The sequence below is a fragment of the Pungitius pungitius genome, chromosome 14 (genome assembly GCF_949316345.1).
Source record: "Pungitius pungitius chromosome 14, fPunPun2.1, whole genome shotgun sequence".
Lineage (NCBI taxonomy): Eukaryota > Metazoa > Chordata > Actinopteri > Perciformes > Gasterosteidae > Pungitius > Pungitius pungitius.
Genome location: NC_084913.1, coordinates 1873373 through 1884482, shown reverse-complemented (window position 1 = coordinate 1884482; position 11110 = coordinate 1873373).

Here is an 11110-nt window from a genome sequence, read left to right as displayed (position 1 = left end):
AGAGTTAAGGTTAGGGTCCGTTTTTCGAACTGACATATTTTGACTTTTTTTTTTTTGAGCAACTACTTTTTGAACCTTTTTTTCATGAAATCTTTCCCAACATTCTTTTTTCATTAATATTTTTCGACCGAATACTTTTTTTTAAAGGAAATTTTATTGCCAAAGAACATTAGACATACAAAAAATTTGAAACCGTGGGTGGTGCACGAAATATAACATTTTCAATTTACAATTAAATATACAATGAAATATAGATGTAAAATAAAAATGTTCTGCTGCGGTGATACTAACCACTTCCTGTAATCATTGTCGATTGGCACCCACAGGCAGCGCCTTTTGATTAACACAAAAAATCCTCATCCTCATCCTCATTAGGAGGAGCTGCATGTTCAAAACCCCAACATTCAAATTCAATCAAACACCCCCCCCCTCTGTCCAATTACGGCGATCTCGATGTCTGTGTGGCACCCGACGTAGATGTGGCTTCAATGAGCCGCTAAAAATAGATTCCATTTTCCTTTGCTCCTGACGAGGAGTCTCCAGCAGAACGTCCTTGAGTGAAAAAACGTCCACATCGCAGGTGAATTCAGCAGCTTCGTAGCTTCTCCATCCACATCCCTCTAAGTATCTGCCAGATGTTTTGTTGTGGAGTGACCTTTTTATACATCCGACTAACAACCGTCCTTCCCGAGCACATGTAGTTCATTTGGATCTGTTTTCTTCCTCTCCGTGGAGGGGCGCCCGGTCGCTGCTCAATTCCCGGAGCAGACCGAATATTCATTAGCCGCCGCAAATATCTTCTTCCTGAATATTTATGGCTGGGGGGGGGGGGGGGGAACATGAGAGAAGACTGGTGTAAAGTGTGTCAGACCATGACATGTAGATCTGTAACACACACATCAACAATTACTGAGAATAACTTCAAACCCACAGAAGGACGACGGGTTGGATGTCGTCTCCTCTCAGGCTTTTATTGTCTCATATTTTCTACGTTCACTTTCAACATAGTGTCCGTTTTGCTTCTTTAAAGAGAACCACTCACATATGTATTTATCTATTAATGTATTCATGGGTTTGAAAGAAAACCAAAGCTAAAAAGTGGCTCTATTTTCTGTGACCTCGGGACGATTTCATCATCAGGCCTTTAAGGCTGTGATTCCGATGCAAACCGGGCTCCCTGAGTGTGAAAGGAATGCAGAAAGGATGCTTTCGGGCAGGTGGGAGTCGCTCCGTCCAATCGCGTCGCACTCGAAGGCGCGCTGCTTGGCGGCTGAAGCCCAACCGGGGGCACCTAGGGGGGGGGCAGCCTGTGATTACTGGAAACAAGACGCAAGCCACACCCCGTTTAGAGCGATGTACCAAAAATAATTTCAAGCCTTCAAGGACCTGAGACTCCTTTCATTTTCAGGAGGCGGTGGTTGTCACCGCGGAAACGGCTCGGTGGCCATGAAGGTGTGATTCAGGGTGTCGTGATGGCGTCCTGTCTGAAGGTCAAAGGGCAGAAACAAAGAAGAACTGATTCACACGTCCAACATGAAGGCCAATAGGACGTCTGCAAGCAAGAGATCGGGTTTGATAAAACGCTTCGTTCTTGCTTTCACGCCGCTGGGCGACACCGCCACAACCCCCCCCCCCCCCCCCCCCCAGAAGGTCAGCGCGCGGCGCCAGAAGAACACGCCGCCATTTTTTAAAAAGAAGTGAAAAAATAGCAGTTTGGATTTAGACCCGTTGGTCCCTTTCACCAGCGGCTGCGTTCCCTTCGGGGGGGGGGGGGGCGCAGAGACTTGCTAAACTCCCATTCCATTCATGCCAGCACCCCCCGCCCCCCCCGCACAATGGCCGCTGTTGCGAAAGCGTTGCGTACTGTAAGCTGGAGCCCCCTCCAGGGGTCACAGGGCGCTGCTCCTCACTGGGGAGGGAGATGAATAAAAGATGCGTGTTACCTCACACGAGCCCATGAATAATTCAGAGTGCGGGAGGTGGAGGGAGTCGGAGGGTGGGGGGGGTGGAGAATATCCACACAGACACACACACACACACACACACACACACACACACATGAAATGTACTTTAAAATAAGCTTTACATTCTTGTACTAAATATTTTCCTTTCATCTTTCCTCTTTTCTGTCCTTATTGAATCATTTCCTTCTCTCCTTTCCTTTACCACCTTTCTTCCCCTCTTATTGTATTTCAGGTTCCATCCTCTTTCCTTTGCTGTTTCCTTTCCTTACACCTCCTCTGTTAAGCTTCCTTTTCCCTTTGTTTTGTTTATTTTCCATTTAAACCAAATACATTTTACTCATTAATTATTATCATGTAAATCATTGCAAGGAAGGAATGAATGAATGAATGATGCTGTGATGGATGACGTTTCTCTGAAGCCTCTTGTTTACAGCTTCCACCTCGGATTAAAGGTCTGTGTTGTCACTGTTAGCATCGTTAGCTTAGCCGTTAGCTCCTTTGATGATACTGTAACATTTAGTCCTTCTGGAGGGACGCGGATGACATTTGACAAAGGTCACGCGAAGGATTTTGAACCGACGTTATGGCGTCAGGCCCCTCGGCCCCCGTGCCTGACTGGCTGGTCCTCTGAAGGTCCCCTGAAGGTCATCCCAGATGAATGAGATGATCCTCCTCCTGTAATGATCATCATTTTCTTATCTTCACAGCCGCGACTCCTCACAGCAGGTAATTCCAAATCAGTCTAGAGGACATACCTGCACCCCCCCCCTCCCCCTCCCTCTTCCCTGCAGAGATTCATCCCCCCCGAGAGGTGAAAACCTCATTATTATAAACTTTGGTTGCCACGGGGATCCTGGGACGCGGTGGGGGGGCAGAGGTGAGCTCCACTGGTGGTTTTCATTTTCATGTGTGTTTAAAAAGCGAATGAAGAAAGAATGAGGCGGTTTAAGAGGTCGTTCCTGCACAAGACGCTGATCACAGCCCCCAGGAACCGGGGGGGGGGGGGGGGGGGGCGAGTACAACACCCGCTGCCTTGAAGTCTGCGTAGTTCTTTGTCTTCATTCATCGTGCGTGAAGCCCGCCTTCAGCACACGTGTGATCTGTTGTCGTGAAGGTCGATACCATGGCGTTCTTACCCGAGGTCAGAGGTCAGACGTGAAGGTCACCTGCACAAATTATGAAGAAAGTGCCAGTTCCAGTGTCATTTGTACAAGTTCTACGTCGCACAAAAACAAAGCTCATTAAAGCCACTCCTCCTCCTCCTCTTCCTCCTCCTCCTCCTCCTCTTCCTCCTCCTCCTCTCGTTCTCCTCTTTCCTTCCAGATGTCTGCCTGAGGTTTCTCCTCGTTAACGCTCCGCTCTCCTCTGAATTCACTTAAATCAGAGTCGCTGCTTCTCCGGGTTTAATTATCACTCAGTGTGTGTGTGTGTGTGTGTGTGTGTGTGTGTGTGTGTGTGTGTGTGTGTGTTGGGTTCTATGAAAAGTCAAAGTTTTTAGTTTCATGTGTGTTTTCTTTTCTTTGTTCTTAAAATGTGCCCCAAAGCTCCCGATCACACGTACAGAGACTTCTCTTTGGGCAGATGGAGGAAAGTCTGTGTGTGTCTGTCTGTGTGTGTGTGTGTGTTTGTGGTTCAAATGATTAAAAACAACAAAGCGACACGTACCCAACACAGAGATGGAAGAATAAATAGAAGAGAAAAGAAAAATCTACAAAGAAATGCTGAATAACCACAAAGTGCTATAAAACGACCCTGAAGAAATGAACACAATGAAACATCTAATGACATGAAGAATGAGGAGACGTGTGTGTGTGTGTGTGAGAGAGAGGCGTGAGACAGAGGGGGGGGGGCGTGTGTAAGAGAGACATGGGGGGGGGGGGGGGGGGGGTGTTGGTGTAAACTCGCGTGTGAAGTTTTCTTCGAGGGGTTTTCTTACTTCTGTTCTCCAGATGTCACACTTGGTGGATAAGTGATGAATGCAGACACACACACACACACACACACACTGTGTCACGCGGTTGTTACAGCGAGTCATTAGTGAGTTTGTGTCACGTGACAACCCCCCCACCCCCCCCATCTGCTGCTGCCCGGCCTCATTACCGGGGGCTCCCGTTGATCACGTTCTTCTAACGAGAGACCATCAATTATTCAGTAATTAAGAGCTTTTTGCTGTTGGGTTTATTCTGGAGACCGGCCCCTCTTCCTCCTCCTCTTCCTCCTCTTCCTCGTCCTGCCTTCTCTTGTCCCAATGCAGCACCAAAATCTCCACTTCATAAAACATGGTGTAAATGGCTCCTCTTCTCCTCCCTCCCTCTCTTCCTGTTCTCCATCCTCTTTCTCCATTATTTTCCCCTCCACCACTTTGTATCTTCATATCTCCTCTGCTTCATTCAAATCTCCTTCCATCGCATCCTCCTCCTCCCCCCCCCCCCCCCCTCCTCCCCCTCCTCCTCCTCCGCTCTGGTCATGGATGCACAGACCCCCCAGGGAGCTGTTATGTAAGAGCTTAGCGTGCTGATGTGATGCAAGAGGAAGTGTTTAGGAGGCCACACACACACACACACACACACACACTCAGACGTCTCCACGTCCTTTAGTTCTGCTCCTCCATCTCGTATCGCACTGGGACGACGAGCAGAGAAGGTCCACAGAACCACGGTGTTGTTTCCTCAAGCTTTAGTTCTCACGTTCAGTCGCCATAGTGACAGAGAGACTACTTCTAATCAACATGATTGAGGTTATTAGTTAAAGCATATCCACCAATTGGATGATTGTTATAGTAGAACCACCGTGCCCCCCCCCCCCGCCCCCCCCGCCTGGTGACCGCTCGGCCTCCATCTCTCTGTAATGGACCAATTAGTCACAGAAACAGACCGATAGTGATTATGAGCAATCAGGCTGTACACAGAAGGACCACTGAGGGGGGGGGGGGGGTAAAGAACAGAGAGGGGGGGGGGTAAGATGGTATCGAAGTCAAGTGGAGGAAGACCAGAGGCTCCTTTTAGCTGCTATTACCGCTCGGCACAAAGAGGTTAATTAAATCATTCAAGGAGGACGTTCTTTAAACGATTCTCTTTCTGACACGGACGTCGTCCCGCCTCCCAGCATGCATCACACCAATCGCACGCAGCGGGCGGGACGCTCGCCTTCCAAGCGGGACAATAGGTCGCACCGCTTAAAGAGCCTCATTCATCAACCTCAGCACGGCGGGCCGGTTCGGATCCATCTGTGACGTGTGTGTGTGTGTGTGTGTGTGTGTGTGTGTGTGTGTGCGTGTGCTTTGGTCTCCATGGTTACGACGAACGCAGCGCCCCGGGCTCGCTCTAATTAAGGAGTTAATTACCTGCTGTGGAAATATGTATCGCCTCCGGCTGACGAGGTCGGCTGAGGGGGCGGAGCCTGTTAATGACATCACCACATTTAGATGGGGAAGGGTCCACAACACGCATCTTCATGTGTTGGTTGTGTGTTAATGGCATTGAGCCGTGAGGTGTCAGATTGTTGCTGACGGGTCGGTGTTGGGTGAGTAGCGCCCCCCCCCCCCGCCCCCCCCCCCCCCCCCACACTAATTGCTGTAAACATGGTCACATGATCACAATAATAAGCCAGTAATTGGCTCTCCAAAGCCCGGTTTGTTTTCTGATCCCTCTTCACAGGAGCCATTTTGGACTAATGGTCCGTTTTATCTCCCCCCCCCCCCCCTCTTTGTCTGAAATGGAGCGTGCGACTTACTAAATGGAGATAATAGAGGCTCCATTTTGATGCTAAGAGGGTAATTTGCTAACTCTTGGAAAACATAATTCTCATAAAAGCCGTGGTTTGCCTTTGCTGCTGTTTCTGCTTTTAGTGGAAGCTCCGTCTGCAGCTTCATGTTCCTCAAAGAGCCTTCAAAGAGCATCAGAAGCAGCTTCAAAGAGGAGAGCAGTGAGGAGGGTGTTTAGAAGAAGGCTGTGTTTTACCACATAATGATAAACATGCTGACTGTCAGAGATGGAGATGTTTAACCACAGTGGGGGGGGGGCGGGACTTAAAGCCCCGTCATGTGACGAGAGGACTTCTTCCACTGACCTTTCCGTGGTGAGTTCGCACTAATCCACCTGTAACAAAGGGTCGATATTAATGGGGTTCAGACTAAACTGAAGCCCCAGCTGAGGCCTGCGAGTATCGATCTTCATCCACTACTCCGAATACAAATAAACCTCAACCTCAAAGTAAAGAGAATGACCTTCAGGATCAGCTGCTGACATCATGGAGGTCTTCTGCAGGGCAACTATATAAATAATATATCTACAAGTAGTTCATACTAAGCCGGACTTTAGCTCAGCTCTCTTTTGAGCCTGAAGGACTCCAGCCTCGTGCGGTTGCTATGTGGTTGCTAGGTGCTCCTCGCTGTTGCCCCCGGAGACGGGGGCTCCACAGGTTTGAGTCTGGCATGGACTCCGCTCTACTAGCATCACGCCCCTCGTTTCATTGTGAAACTAAAGGCGCCACTGAGACAGGAAGTCGGCTGCTGAAGCCATTTCTAATATTCCGAGGCGTTGGAGCGAAGCTTCGGGGCGACTGACAGGCTGCTTTCTACCCCCCCCCCTGCCCCTCTCCCCCCCCTCCCCCCCCTCCAGTCAAATTAGACCCGCTGACACCCCCCCATCTCGCTGTATGTGTGGCTCCGCCCCCTCAGTACAGCAGAGGCCCCACAACACGAGTCGTGGGAAAGGCGGCGTGCTCCGTCACAGATGGCGCCGCCGAGATGCTTCTGAGAGCGCCACGCTCCGCGGGTCGGGGGGGGGGGGGGGGGGGGGCACGTGGAATCTGTTGAAAACAGGTGTGATTACGGTCTCTGTTTCTCTCACACACTGTGAGACACACACACACACACACTAACAGTGCAGTGAGTCACATGACTGAATACCATGTGACACCTTCTTGGTATTCAGGAGGAGCCGGTTGTGTGTGTGTGTGTGTGTGTGTGTGTGTGTGTGCGTGTGCGTCCCGCTGTCTGCCTACAGATGGGAGGTGTCACATGCTGAGCTGACAGGCGCAGTGAGGCGGTGGAGGGGATGGGGGGGGTGAGGTGTTCAGAAGGGTTGGGGGGCGGGGGGGGTGGTGTTCAGAAGGCGGATGGGGGGGGATGAGGTGTTCAGGGGGGGGTCAGCCCCCGCTGACCTTCGCCATGCGACTGATGTCCGACGCGGCCCTTCACAAGGCGTTATGAATGTTCAGCGTCTCCTCCAACAGGGATCCATCATTCAGAAACATGTCTGCACAGCCGGGGGGGCTCGTGACCCTTCTCTGAGAGGGGGGGGGGGGGGGTTCATCCTCAGTCGGTGTGAAACATTCCCCGGCTGATGAAGATGTGCCGAAGCCGTGTGCTTATTGGTCGTTCATCATGTGACACAACACACACACATGGACTCACAGTAGAAGGTTCCTCCACCTTTTGAGGGCTCTGTTTGATGTTCCTCGGCCCCCACGTAGGAGGAATGTGTGTCTTTAGTGGCTAACAGAGAACACTCGATCCGATTACTGACACTAATTGTTTCTTTTACTTGTTCTCATTTTAAAAAGCTTCTGGATCAGCAGCAGGGATTCTGACTGTTAAGCATCATGAGTCCACAGTGTCTCTGTCTGCAGGGCTCCGGTTCTCTGCAGCACATCTGCAGAATAACAACACTGGCTTCTAAAAGTACCTGCGTGCACGTGTGTGTGTGTGTGTGTGTGTGTGTGTGTTTGCATTCTCCCTCTCAGCACTCAGCTGATGTATTAACTGTGTAAATCTCACAGACGGCCTGAAAGGAGCAGCGTTGCCGTCGTGGCGGTAAACGCAGCAGCAGGAGGTGAAGCAGCAGCTGCTGCTGTCTTCGGTTCGTCCAAGATGGAATAATAACCCCAATCCAAACACAACAACAGGACTCGCCACTCAGAGATAAAGAGCCACTGTTCCAGCCTCACCTTCATGTCCAGCATTCAGCTTTTTACATCTCTGCATCAACGGCACTTTGTGCCGTCCTTCTTGAAAAGACACTTTCAGACACGCAATCCTCCTCTCACCTCGTTCTGCAAGGCGTCACTAAAAGGCTCCGCAGAGCCGTGCACCGACTAGCTCACATGAAAAGACTTCAGTTTGAAAACCAGAAGGACAAAATGTGTAAATGTTTTACTCCCAAATCAAGTAGTTTACAAGCTTTGTTTCTTCACAATAAATGTAGTTTTCAACGTTAAGGCTGCATCCTGCAGTTCTGTGATGCTTCACGTGTTAAAGCGTCATTCTGTGTAGTGACCAGCAGGGGGCGACTCCTCTGCTCCCATAGACGTCTATGAGGAAATGACTCTACTTCTGTGTAGTGACCAGCAGGGGGCGACTCCTCTGCTCCCATAGACGTCTATGAGGAAATGACTCTACTTCTGTGTAGTGACCAGCAGGGGGCGACTCCTCTGCTCCCATAGACGTCTATGAGGAAATGACTCTACTTCTGTGTAGTGACCAGCAGGGGGCGACTCCTCTGCTCCCTTAGACGTCTATGAGGAAATGACTCTACTTCTGTGTGGTGACCAGCAGGGGGCGACTCCTCTGCTCCCATAGACGTCTATGAGGAAATGACTCTACTTCTGTGTGGTGACCAGCAGGGGGCGACTCCTCTGCTCCCATAGACGTCTATGAGGAAATGACTCTACTTCTCTCTTGATTTGTTCCCTCAGTGAACATTGTAAACATGAGTTTATGGTCTCAGACTCTAGTTTCAAGTCAGAAGTGACCACATATGGTCTCTTCTGTGCGCTGGTACTGGTTCTGTGGTGGATTTTGGGCTCCAGAGGGTCTTTAAACAGTACGAATTCCCTTTTCGCATCAACACAAACACGCAGCGACAGGGAATCTTCTCTCTTTTTTCCAATGAAACTGAGTCATGCTCCCCTTTCCCGTGAGACGACGCTCAGGGCTCCAATGTGAACATGGCTGAGTGGTGTGTGTGTCTTTCTTTTTTTTGAACACGTGTGGTCTGACGGAGTCTGCACAGTGTGTGTCTGTGTGTTTTTGTAGCTGTGTGTGACTGGAGATGAGTGTGTTTTCCATTATGTTTATTCATGTGTCTGTAAATGTGACATGGAAATGAGTTTCTGTCTGAGTATGTGTTCTTTTTATTACAGTGTCCATGCATCTCTTTCTGCAGCCTGTCTTTGTCTATGTGTGTGTGTGTGTGTGTGTGTGTGCGTGTGTGTGTGTGCGTGGGGGGGGGGGGACACAGATATGTCCTGACAGCATGCAGAGAGCTGGCACACGGCTGTCCTCTCCTCCACCCACAGTCCTGTCTGACACGCTAAACGTATCCTCACACACACACACACACACACACACAGTTCACGTGGAGCCAAACGGGGACCACGTGACGAAGAGGCAGAGCGTAGACTCTCCGTTCGCAGGGCGTCTCTGGAGATAAAAACTAAAACCCTGCAAGAAACTGAAAAAAAATCCTGATTTTTGACGGGATGGAGACGCATTTTAATTCTAAATAATAATAAAAAAAACACTGTTGCAATGTCACATTTTGTCCAATATTGTGAAGCAAGTGTAGAATGATTTTTCTTCTTCTTTTGTTTTTGCATTTCATTGGACGTAATCAATAAAATGCATAAATGATTTTAAAATGTTCGCGGGGTCCGATCTCGGTTGAGCAGAACCACAGCAGAGAAAACACATACAAAGATATGTCTCTTTTAGTTGATGAATTTTACAAAAGAAGAAGAATCCAGACTGACGTCATCGTTCATGAAGACAAACAATGTGAATAAGGCCTTAAAAAAAAATGAGCATTTTACAGATTCAACTTTAGATGAACACACTACAAAAATAATAACTTTTCAAAAATCTCTTAAAGTTGTGCTGGATCGACTCTCATCACATAATGAAATCCATTTCACTGAAATGTTTACACCAAAATGAAATCAGATATTTCTTTTGACTAAAGGCAAGGACAAATATTTGAAAGAACTTCATGTACACTAAAATAGTTTAATTTAAACTATTAAGGATATCAATAAAATATGAATTGATCTAAACTGACGTCAAAGCAAATGTTTAAATGATGCATCGTGGTTTTGTTTAAACATCCACCCAAAAAGACACCACCTTCTCCTTCATTAAATAACGGCATATGTTTGTAATAATCTGATCTGATGCAGATTTCCAACCTGATAAACAAACATTGATTGTTATTTGTTGTTTCTCAGGTGGTTTCTATGACCCATGAATCCAAACAGCTGATCCCTTAATCCTAAGTGCTGCTGTATAGTTACAGAAAACACCCCCTCCTCCCCGAAGCTCCGCCCCCGGGCCCGCCTCTGATGCGAGGCCCAGGCGCCGAACCCGACCTGCCCGAGCCCAGGGTCACGTGACGGGAGGCGACGCATCCTTTAATGTTTAAACATCACTGGTGTCACTCACAGAACAGGGAGAGAAACATCACAGCTTCCTGCTAATGTCACAAAGCACCATGAACTCAACTATTCATCTAAATGCGAAGTAAACAGAGTGCCGTCGGAGCAGATATCACCAACAGGTCAGAGTCTGACATTAATCATCAACCAGCGCCACAAAATATGGTTTTATTATTATTATTATAAGTGACGTTTGAGGGAAGAAGGTCTGTGGAGGTGCTGCTTGAACAGCTCACATGGTTTTACCTTCAGGAGGACAATCTGAAAATAGTTCATTTATATTTTGGATGTTTGCATTGAGGTGCTTTAGCTTTTTGACGGGAGTTTGACTTTTTTCGCCTCACTCTTTGCTGCCTCTTCCTTGACTTTTGTCAAAGCCTTGAATCCGTCCAGCTGTCGTAGTCTTGGTGCAGAACGTATCTACGGTGGAGGGATTGCCTCCACATGGCTCTCAACATGGCGCCTCGCTCACCTGATTTCGGATTTTCATGAATTCTTTCTACAGTGGTTTAAACTTGTTCAACGTGTGTGAGTCTAATTACTTCTCTGTCGGAGGAGGAGGGAGTGACTGTGAGAAAGTCCGGGTTTATTCCTTTGTTAGTTGTGTGAAGAAGTGAGAGTGAGTGAGTGAGTGAGTGAGTGAGTGTGTGAGTGAGTGTGTGTGTGTGTGTGTGTGTGTGTGTGTGTGTGTGTGAGTCAGTCTGCGCCTGTTTTCC